We start from the raw sequence: 12105 nt of genomic DNA, 5'->3' as shown, positions 1-12105 counted from the left end.
AAGGATGTGTGCAGTCACCAGTGGGCGTGGAAGCATGTGCGCCCTCATTTGGTGGGTGTGCAAGAAAAGTCATCCTGTCACACAGCAATGCCTACATAAATCACACCACTCTGCTTAAAATAATAATGTTTAGTGAAGCAGGTGAAGCAAAGGGCTGCTTTTAATAGGCTGGGAGACCCAGATGTGCTGCTTTAGCTGCTGAGCCTCTTATGACAGAACAGCGGAGAGTGGTAAGAAGGGAGGAGGGGGTCTGGCTGTGTTTGTGAACGATAGATGGTGTAACTCTGGGCATTTCTCTATCAAAGAGACGCTATGCTGTAAGGACATTGAGCTGCTAGCGGTTAGCATGAGACCGTACTATCTACCACGAGAGTTTACACACGTGATTATGATAGCTGTGTATGTCCCGCCCTCTGCTAACGCTGCAGCAGCCTGTGAGGTCCTGCACACTGTAACCAGCAGACTCCAAACACAGCACCCTCAGGCCCTTTTCCTGATCTCTGGGGACTTTAAAGATGATGTAACCATTTAATTATGGTTACATAATTAATTATGTAATTAATTATGCAAAATGCAAAACGCTCAGCTGTGTCTCCAATCAAAGCTCTGTAACTTCAGAGGTGATGTTCATATGTTGACTAATGGTTTTCTTTCATTTTTGATGTACTGCAGAATATTTGTATAAAATCCAGGCCAGGAAAATCTCCTTCATGTGTTTCTGTGTTTTGTCTTCAGCTACGTTGACACAAAGGCCTCTGCTGTGACGCTCACACCTTTGATAAAGTCTGGAGAGTGTCAGCTTCCTGTTTATAGATACAAAAATATGTAATGTTGTGAACTCTGGCCGCAGCGGCGCAAGAAAAAGGAGAATTACGGGAAGCACTCACAACAGGTAAAATCAAAATAACAAAGTAAAGTACGATAAAATAAAAACCAACAAAAGAACAACACAATATACTTCCCCGTACTGTTACTGCTAACCTCTGTTAACCTAGTAACTCTTACCTTCTAACTGACAGCTGGTCAATAAACGAGCTCCATAAACGCTCCATATTCACCTTTACATGGAATATAAAGGGAAAAGAAGAAACACAGTGCTGTGTCAGCGTTAGACATATAGATATATCCTTGCTTTTAATACATTTGAAGGTGGGTGGGAGAGGTGCTTCTCCGCGTAGTCTACGGTCTCTTTGGGATCGGTAAAGCTTTTCCTCACATCACCATGGGTCACTAACAGCTTTGCAGGGTATAGCAGTCTGTACCTGACGCCGGTCATCCCACGTAGTCTTCCTCTCATATTTGCAAATGCGGCTCTGCGTTTCCAACAGAGGGAGGGAAATCTGGGAGGATGTTTATTTTAAAAACCCTTATACATCAGGTTCTTGTTCTCTGCAGCTTTCAGCAGAATTTCCTCACCAATGTGGTAGTAGTGCAATCTCAAGATGATGGGCCGAGGAAGATGACTTTGTTTGGGACGCTGGCGATTCACTCTATGTGCTCGATCGATGAGTGGCTTCTCCTCGAGAGATAGCGCATCCGCCAACAGGTGTGAACCAACTCAGTCATCTTGGGTCCCTCTGTGCCTTCTGGTATTCCTGCAGTTCTTAAATGATTCCTCCTGGAGTGCCTCAAGAGCTCCACATCTCTCATCTAACTTCTTTACCTCCGCAGACAAACGCTCCACAGTGGCCTGGAGAGTGGCGATGGTGTCAGAGTGGTTCGAGGCACAGTCCTGCAGTTCAGTCAAAGTGTTATCATGCCTGGCCACGTCGCTTTTTATGTCCGAAATTGAGGGCTGGATGCTCTGGTTCAAGGATGATATCTCGCCTCCTATGGTGGTAGAAATCTCTAATATGCAGGAAAAGGACCTGAGGGTGCTGTGTTTGGAGTCTGCTGGTTACAGTGTGCAGGACCTCACAGGCTGCTGCAGCGTTAGCCCTGGCCTCTCTCTGCATCCACCTGGCACATGCAACACACATCCACTCCCTGCTGAACTGCTTGTATTTGATGTGTTGAAGTTTTGGTAAAGTTTGAATAAATTCCACTTTATTTATAGGAACATTTCATCTGTGGACTCCTGCTTCCCCTCTCCTTGAGCCAGTTTGTGACGGGAACATGACATAAGAAAAGTAATTTATCCCTTTTTGATTCTGTGTATCTGGCGCTCATCTAGTGAGTTCACACTTGGCAGAAACAGACTGAATTTGTCTGGAGAACTTTGGCTTCAGCCAAGTTAGATAAACACACTGTGTCTCTGTCAAAACAGCAGTGTAGTTGTGGCACCCCTGTGAGGGAATGACCACATGAATATTATTTTGTGTAAAACACTCATGTAACGGGACATTTTTCATTGCTATATGTATTTATTTTCAGTTTCTTTAAGAGGATAGAAAATCCATGTAACAGGGATTCATTTTATGTTAGAAAGCAGTGAGGGCGGAACTTTGGTGCTTGCTCCGGGGTTTCGGGGAGCAGTAAGTGGAGCCCACCTTCCGCTGCTTCCTCAGACACGTTCTGGAGGAAAGCAGAGACGCATCGTGTCTTCCTTACTCTGCTCTTCACCTGCTTTTACAGGTCGGTACACGGTGCTCGCACCGAAAATGTTGTTTATTGTCACCATGGTTACCCACGTTAATGTGAATGGGAGAGTTAAGGCGGTCCGCCAAAGTTATTTATATGTAAACACGGGAGAAAACCAGAGGAGTGTCCCGCGCGACCGCACCGCGAGCCCGCTCGTTAGGTGGAGCGCTCGTGAAGCAGAGTCAGTGCGCTCCTATGCTCTGTGCAAACGTGTTGTAATGCTCCAATCAAATCAGTTCTGTGAGATGTGAATGTTAATAGTTCTGTTAAAGTGACTGAGTAGATTAGCTAGTGTAACACAAGCACTCTGAGCAACTCTGTGTAGCTAACAGAGGCATTCATGGGTTGATTAAACAAGCTGTGTTTCATGATGCACTAAATAGTGATTTTGCCAGTAAATTACTGGAGGGAACAAATGTAATGTATTTACCAATGCTGTTATTGAATAGAACTGTTTAGCCAGTAAGACACTGCAGAAGACAATGTGATGTGTTTATTGATATGATAAAAGGATGTAGCTGTTATGGAAAGAAGTGTGAACTTGAGAAACTGAACCAGTTAAAAAGAGTATATTTCACTGATGTTGTGAAATAAGTAAATGTCATTGATGTGAATGAGGAACCAGCTGAACAGTATATTGAAAGCTCATGTTTAGTGTTTTATAGCATTTATTTGTGTGAAATAAATCAGACTCAGACACGTTCTGGAGGAAAGCAGAGACGCATCGTGTCTTCCTTACTCTGCTCTTCACCTGCTTTTACAGGTAACATGTTTGTCATCGAGGTCTTCATCCTTGGGACCCGTAACATAGTAACTTCTTCATTGTTATACTTCTATAGTTTTCCCATTTTGTGAGCTGTGGATGTGGAAAGTGTCTCAGTGACACATCCACATGAAAACGGTGTTACCTTCGTTCATTTGCACGTCAAATGAACGAGCTGTTTGGACTTTAACGTCACAGCTGATGCTTCGATACTCGAACTCAAGAGTTCAGCTTCCACTCAGAGGTACAAGTACACACAGCAAAGATAAACGTGTACACAAGGTTGAACCCACAAGTGCACAGCTCCGACCAGAGATGGGCAGTAATCCGATTACTTTTTTCAAGAAACGAGTAAAGTGAGGGATTACTATTGCAAAAAAGGTAATTAGATTACTGTTACTTTCCCGTAAGCACGCTGCGTTACTGCGTTACTAAAACCGCAGCTGTGTGCAGATGAACAATGGATAATCTATCGAGTGTGGAGAGAGTGTGAGCGTGCAGCGTTTAAAGCGTGGAAGCACTGACCTTACTTTGAGTTTGACTCTGTAAAAAGTGACAGAAACATTAGCATCCGCTGTTCACTGCGTGGGAAGACAACATGCTCACTCACTATGTGTTAATGGGCATGCTTATTTATAACTTTGATAAAATGTCATAAAAATAATTCCATGCCAGCTCACCATTGGTGATCAGGTAGTTTCTGTTCCAGTTCCAGTCCCATAAATCATGAAGCTTGCTGCCAGAAAAGCTTCAAATCTCCTTTGAAAGCTGTTTGTGGTCTTGATTGTGGGAGCTTCAGTTGTCTGACTCCAGCTGCCACACAGTGCTCACTGATATCATTTGCAAAAACCCCAGTGTGACAATATTTATCAGTGAAGCAGAAATCAGGAAGTGACGACTTTTCTTTGAACATTTGCTCAGGCTAAGCTGTGCTTTCTACCACAGTTGGGAATTTCCTGGTTTACAACAAATTATTGTGTCAACACCGCATAAGATTTCAAACTACAGGAAAATCACTGGAGTTATAAGAGGCAGACAACGACACACACACCACATGCATGCTGTTGCTATTTATTGTGGATTAACCTGTCAAGGGCAAGAACAAAATAATTCTGCCTCAAATACAGGAAATCATAGCTTTCCTGTATTTCCTCCATTGTTGGCATGCTGGTTAGTGCTGTTGCTCCACAGTAAGAAGGTCCTGGGCTAAATTATCCATGAATGTAAACGGCTGTGTGTTTCTATCTGATAGACTGGTGAGCTGTCCAGGGTGTACCCTGCCTGGTAACCTATCACTTCAGGGTTATTTCCCAGCCCTGCTGCAACCAGGATAGAGATAGGAGGATGGTAGTTGTTGTAGACCCATTCAATTTCAATTGAAGGATTAAAATGTTCCAGGAGCTCAACTTACTCCATCTGAACATGTTTCAATCGTGTTTTATGAACACAACATGCAGGTTTACTGAATATGAAAAGGTTGTGTTGATTTAACTCAGTTGTTTAAGTTTCTGCCAAAGCAAAACCTTTGTGTGCAACCAGTGTCCACTATTGAATCAAGTAAATCCAACATGTTTTTGTCAGTGCAAAAGGAGTTACGGTGCCTGTATTCCTGCACAATATTGTCCCGGGAGGGAGGAAAACTTTCTGGTGAAGTTTTGGTTGATTTTTGGGTTTTGCTTGACACTAGGTTGATTTTATCAGTGAGGTTTGGATTGTTTTCTTTCTCTAAGAGAGAGAAAGATGGTTTTATGCTTGGACATGTTTGCAATGGGCCCCAGTATTTGTTACTTTATTAGTATTTTATTGGTTGCGTTTGTTTGTGCTTTTGTTACAGTGCACTGAGATAAGAACATCTGAGAGGTGTGATCCACCGGTGGTGATATTTTGGTATTTTGTGAGTTCCCAATTTAACAAATCAGCTCTTTAATCCAGACCTGAGAGGTTGAACTTTAAAGCGCTATAAAATATTCTTACTGGAAACAGTGGCAAAGTGTTTTTCTCCATGATTATAATGGGCTTGGGAGAAATTCACTTATATGTGACATTGATCACATGAGAAGTCCTGAGCCTAAAAGGATTGCAGCGAGTCAATCCAGTCCAAAAACAAGGAGCTGTTTTCCTTTAAAATGATGACGTCATCTTGCTGGTGATGGAGGCTCGAATAGGCTGCGCGTGAGACTCCATTATCAGCAATATCTGGTATGAATGTGTGTGGATGTATGCATGTGACTGGACTGTGATGGACTGACGACTAAAAGTTTAACTGACTTGATACTGAGACAAAAACGGTGCCGACTTTAGGATTAGTGAATGTCCACAACAATTCACCCAGCCTGTAGAAGAAGGGTGGAGGTTTTGTCTTGCTTTGTTTTGTTGTTGCAGGAGCAGAAGGATGACAGAGACTAAAGGGGGAGGCTGTAGCTTCACATGAGTGTGAGCTGCAGACTGAACCCTTTGGTTGCTAATGTTGAGTCACTGATGTTTGCATTAAGAAAATTGTGTTTTATTAGCTGTGTTTTAATTAAGGTATCACATTATATTGTTGGGAATGTTAAATGCTAAAGTGAAGAAAAGCTTTGATTTCACTCATGACTGAACATGTTATTATTAACCATAGCAGGCCACTGTAAAGAGTCAATTAACTGTTATAGAGGAAAAAAGGCCAAAAACTATGTTAATACCTATGAATAACAGGGAATGATAGACTTGTCACATTCAAAATAGAGATATGTAATAACAAACACGGGTCCGTGTCATTTAGGTTCTCCATTGAAATAGTCAATCATTTAGAAAAGTAGAATATATATATATATATATATATATATAAAAAACACCCAGCACGCCCCTGCGGGCGGTTTATCCTTCAAGCTCGGGTCCTCTACCAGAGGCCTGGGAGCTTGAGGGTCCTGCGCAGTATCTTAGCTGTTCCCAGGACTGCGCTCTTCTGGACAGAGATCTCCGATGTTGTTCCCGGGATCTGCTGGAGCCACTCGCCTAGCTTGGGAGTCACCGCACCTAGTGCTCCGATTACCACGGGGACCACCGTTACCTTCACCCTCCACATCCTCTCGAGCTCTTCTCTGAGCCCTTGGTATTTCTCCAGCTTCTCGTGTTCCTTCTTCCTGATATTGCTGTCATTCGGAACCGCTACATCGATCACTACGGCCGTCTTCTTCTGTTTGTCTACCACCACTATGTCCGGTTGGTTAGCCACCACCATTTTGTCCGTCTGTATCTGGAAGTCCCACAGGATCTTAGCTCGGTCATTCTCCACCACCCTTGGGGGCATCTCCCATTTTGACCTCAGGACTTCCAGGTTATACTCGGCACAGATGTTCCTGTACACTATGCCGGCCACTTGGTTATGGCGTTCCATGTATGCCTTGCCTGCTAGCATCTTGCACCCTGCTGTTATGTGCTGGATTGTCTCTGGGGCATCTTTACACAGCCTGCACCTGGGGTCTTGCCTGGTGTGATAGACCCCAGCCTCTATGGATCTTGTGCTCAGAGCTTGTTCTTGTGCTGCCATGATTAGTTCTTCTGTGCTGTCTTTCAGTCCAGCTTTGTCCAGCCACTGGTAGGATTTCTGGATATCAGCCACCTCCTCTATCTGCCGGTGGTACATACCGTGCAGGGGCCTGTCCTTCCATGATGGTTCCTCGTCTCCCTCCTCTTTCTTGGGTTTCTGCTGCCTGAGGTATTCACTGAGCACTCGGTCAGTTGGGGCCATCTTCCCAATGTATTGTTGGATGTTCCTTGTCTCATCCTGGACTGTGGTGCTGACACTCACCAGTCCCCGGCCCCCTTCCTTCCGCTTAGCGTACAGCCTCAGGGTGCTGGATTTGGGGTGAAACCCTCCATGCATGGTAAGGAGCTTTCTTGTCTTTATGTCAGTGGCTTCTATCTCCTCCTTTGGCCAGCCTATTACCCCAGCAGGGTACCTGATCACGGGCAGGGCGTACGTGTTGATGGCCCGGATCTTGTTCTTACCATTCAGCTGACTCCTCAGGACTTGCCTGACCCTCTGCAGGTACTTGGTGGTTGCAGCTTTTCTAGCGGCCTCTTCATGGTTCCCATTCGCCTGTGGGATCCCCAAGTACTTGTAACTGTCCTCTATGTCTGCAATGTTGCCTTCTGGTAGTTCAATCCCCTCAGTTCTGACTACCTTCCCTCTCTTTGTTACCATCCGACTACACTTCTCCAGTCCGAACGACATTCCAATGTCATTGCTGTATAGCCTGGTAGTGTGGATCAGTGAATCGATGTCTCGTTCACTCTTGGCATACAGCTTGATGTCATCCATGTACAGGAGGTGGCTGACAACTGCTCCGTTCCGTAGTCGGTATCCGTAGCCAGTCTTGTTAATGATCTCACTGAGGGGGTTCAGGCCTATGCAGAACAGCAGTGGGGACAGAGCATCTCCTTGGTAGATCCCGCACTTGATGGTGACTTGTGCTATGGGCTTGGAGTTGGCCTCTAGTGTTGTACGCCACATCCCCATTGAGTTCCTGATGAAGGCTCTTAGGGTCCCATTGATCTTGTACAATTCTAGGCATTCCAGTATCCAGCTGTGGGGCATTGAGTCATAGGCCTTCTTGTAATCAATCCAGGCAGTGCACAGGTTGGTCAGTCTGGTCTTGCAGTCTCGACTGATTGTTCTGTCTACCAGTAGCTGGTGTTTTGCGCCTCTGGTATTCTTGCCAATTCCTTTCTGTGTCCCGCTCATGTATTGACCCATGTGCCTGTTCATCTTAGCCGATATGATGCCTGACAGGAGCTTCCATGTAGTACTGAGGCAGGTTATTGGTCGGTAGTTGGAGGGGACCGGTCCCTTCTTGGGGTCCTTGGGGATCAGGACCGTCCGGCCTTCAGTTAGCCATTCCGGGTGTCTCTCGTTAACTAGCAGCTGGTTCATTTGTGCTGCCAGACGCTCGTGGAGTGCAGTCAGCTTCTTCAGCCAGTAGGCGTGAACCATGTTGGGCCCTGGTGCTGTCCAACTCTTCATACTGGAGACCCTTTCTTGGATATCTACCACTGTGATGGTTACTGGACCCTGTTCAGGGAGGTCGCTGTGGTCTGCCCTCAGATCCTCTAGCCACTGAGCATTGCCGTTATGGGTTGCATCCTTCTCCCATATGCTCTTCCAGTATTGCTCCGTCTCCAGCCTTGGTGGTGCTGTTCTCTTATTGTTCCCTTGCCACTGAGAGTACACCTTTGCTGGTTCTGTGGAGAACAGCTGGTTTATTCTCCTGCCTTCTATCTCTCTGGTGTACCTCCTCAAGCGGCTGGCCAAGGCTGTGAGTCTTTGCTTGGCAGTTTCCAAGGCCTCAGGTATGGACAGCTTGCTGTATTTCTTAGGCACCTTATTTGTCGCACCTTTCTGCAACTCCGTTAGTTGGCTAACCTCCCTCCGTGCTACTTTGATCTTGCCCTCTAGCCTCCTTCTCCATGGAGGGTACTGCCCCTTGTCGCTGTTCAACTTGTAGCCAAGCATCTCACTGATCACTGTTGCCGTATTGTAGATGAGCTTGTTAGTGTCGATAATCGTGGTTGTAGGTATTGCCCGTAGTGCTGCATTAACATCATCTAGCAGACCTTCTGAGGGTACTTCACGTAATCTTGGTAACCGGCTACGGGGGATCCAGGTTTCAAGCTATCCTATTTTTCAGGTCAGTTCCTCTCGCACTCAACGATCCTTCTCCTATCGCACTTGGGGCTACGTACCCAATCTCGGGTGGGGGTGATGAAATCGCCCCCCTGACCTGGTGTCCTGACTCCTCCTTGCCGTAGCATTTGTGTTGTACCTCGTCAATCTCTAGCTGTGAGAGCAGTCCCTTCTTTCGAATGTTGGAACACTGAGCTACTAGTTGTTTCGCCGTCATTGTGGATGTTGGGTATCGAAGAATCCATAGGTCCCTCATCCTATTCATGTAGCCCCTTCCGCCAGGGTTACTTGCGTAGTAGCATTCCAACAATGCCCTGTTTTCGTCTCTTGCCCACCGATGCCTTCTTGTGTATATATATATATATATGTCTCAACGCTGTTTTTCAATAATATTAAAAACCTAAAAACTATTGTTGTGGAAGATAGAAGTCACTGTGACAGCCCTCTGACTGTGGAGGACGTTTGTAATCCTATTTCTGCACTTAAGGCCAACAAATCTCCCGGCACAGATGGTTTAACTGCAGAGTTTTATGAATCATTTTCTAATCTCCTGGCTCCGTTCTTACTGCAGCTTTTCATAGGAAGTGTAGAGAATAACATCCTCCCTCCTACTCTTACTCAGGGTCTCATAACACTTATTCCAAAGCCAAACAAAGACTTACTTCTTATTGATAATTGGAGACCCATCTGTCTGCTCAATGATGACTATGAGATTAAGGCTTTAGTACTTGCTAACAGAATGAAAGAGTTCTTGGACACAATTATCGATGAGACACAATCAGGCTTTATGAGAAACAGACACCTTTCTAAGAACATGAGACTGGTTTTAGATCTACTTGATTACTCTGATTTGGTATCTGACTATAGCTTCATTCTCTTCCTGGATTTTTAAAAGGCTTTTGATACAATTGAACATCAATTTATTTTCCACTCTTTGGAAAAATTTGGCATTTTTCTGTAAAGCTATCAAAACCTTGTACACGAATGGCAATAGCTCAATTAAAATGATTAAGACTCCACCCCGAGATTTGACCTGTTATACAAGGAATCAGCACAGCTGATAAGGAGCTCATCATCAGCCAGCTAGCTGATGACACCACACTCTTCTTGAAGAATGCAAATCAAATCCGTCCAGCCCTTAGTGTTATTAGTGATTTCTCTGAGGCATCTGCTTTATGTCGAAATCTAAAAAAATGTGAATTACTAGCAATTAAAGGCTGCACTGCAAATGCTCTCTGTAACATTTCTGTTAAACAAGAAGTCACATGCCCAGGACTGTTAATATCCAAAGACCAAAAGTCAAGATGCTCGTCAAACTTGTCAAACAGTGTTGGGGAATTCTCAATGGTGCTTGGTGCCATACCCTCAGGGACTTTAATGTTATATAAAAACACTGACAGCTCAATATCTGCCTCAGTCACTCTCCCTGATCCAGCTGAGTCAGCAGTGGGAAAAATCTGCTTTTCACAGGAACTTGGTAACAGCAATAAGAGAATACGTAGTTTATTCCAAGAAGATATCATGTCTCTCCCATATATAGAATATCTTACTGGAACCGACATGTTCCAGATATCACCTGGAAGACAGTCTGGATGATCCCATAAATATCTAATTGTGAACAAGGTGAAGGAAATCTCATATAAAATTCTTCATAAATGTTACCCAGCCAGTCACTATATGGTAACATTTAAAAGAGACATAAATACTAATTGAACTTTCTGTGGGGATCATCCAGAAACTGTGGCACATCTCTTTTGGTTCCTCTACACGGAGATTCTGGAAGAATTTAACAGTTTTGTTATTGTCCATATTTTAAGGGAGTTTTCTTTACGATGGGAAAATGTTTTATTCTGTTTCTTTAAGTTCCCCAGGAAGAATGATAAATGTTTTTTTATAAAATATTTGTTAATACTTTTAGCTATTTTATATCCACAAATGTAAGTTTATTAATAAAACACCATATTTCTGCCTTTTTATAAGGATATGAATTGTACATACAATCAATTTCAGACTCAACCAACAAAAAGCCTCTCAGAACAATATTTATATTGTAATAGTTGCTATTGTAATGCAGTGTATCACCACATGGCGGCGCCTCCTGTCTCACGACTGGTGTCACCCCCTTTTTGTTCTTCTTTGCACTCCTCCTGTAATGGATGCTCCCGTGTGTACGCGGACTAGTGTGCTCTTTAGTAATGTGTGGTAGAGGTAGCACTTTTATTTTTGATATTGTAAATAAATGAGTACTTTTTGGAAAGTCAGAAGCTGTTGCTCATTCACTATCCACCTGCACACCTCCGCGGCTGGCTTCATCTCCACTGCACGTTACAACTGGCGCCCGAACTTTTTCCCCTTGGACTTCAGACGATTTTTGCATCCCGCCGAGGATTCTTCTCTTCTAGCACGTGAACTGTCTCGGAAATCCCCCCAGTTTTGCGGACGCTCGGACGTTTTCTCCAGCCATGGCCGCAGCCTCAGCTCAGGTGGGACCCGACTAATTTCTGGATACCGTGGTGTGCCGCTGCTCCGCTTGGGAGAAAGAAAAAGAGAGAAGCTGACTCCGCGACGCGAATGGACTCCGTGGATTTGTTATTTGTTGTTGGTTTCGTCTTCTAAGGATTAATTCTTCTGTGGAGAGCCTGGACATGAACATTTCTGCTGGCTTTTCATTCCCCTTTCCCTCTGCTGAGACTGACTGTAGCACATGTAAGTGATAGCTTGGCCGACTACAACCGTTGGTGCTGGTCTTCGGCTCAGTATAACAAAACGACTTAAAACTAATCTTGCATTGAGTTCTAGTGTTGCAGACATGCTATTGTAATAACATGGTTCTGATCACTCCAGTCTAATTTCAGTTGTTGGGCGAAATTTTATATGTGGTTTTTCTAAATTTAATCTTGAACGCATTTTTGCAGTTTTGTCTTTCTAGTCTGACCTAACTGACTCTTTTACTGCTATATCAATAACTGTGCTGTGCCCTGGAGCGGCTTAATTTTTTTGAAATCGCAATGGCACACTGCCCAGACGACTCTGACTCAGACATGGAACTTACCTCGTTCCATGGCACATCTGGCACACGTCTGGCACATTTTCAACT

Source organism: Aulonocara sp. 'chitande type north' Nkhata Bay, linkage group LG3 (genome assembly GCF_057382095.1).
Source record: "Aulonocara sp. 'chitande type north' Nkhata Bay isolate Kocher_YH1m ecotype deep benthic linkage group LG3, A_spYH_male_GT1.1, whole genome shotgun sequence".
Taxonomy (NCBI): Eukaryota; Metazoa; Chordata; class Actinopteri; order Cichliformes; family Cichlidae; genus Aulonocara; species Aulonocara sp. 'chitande type north' Nkhata Bay.
This window is presented reverse-complemented; position numbering follows the sequence as displayed.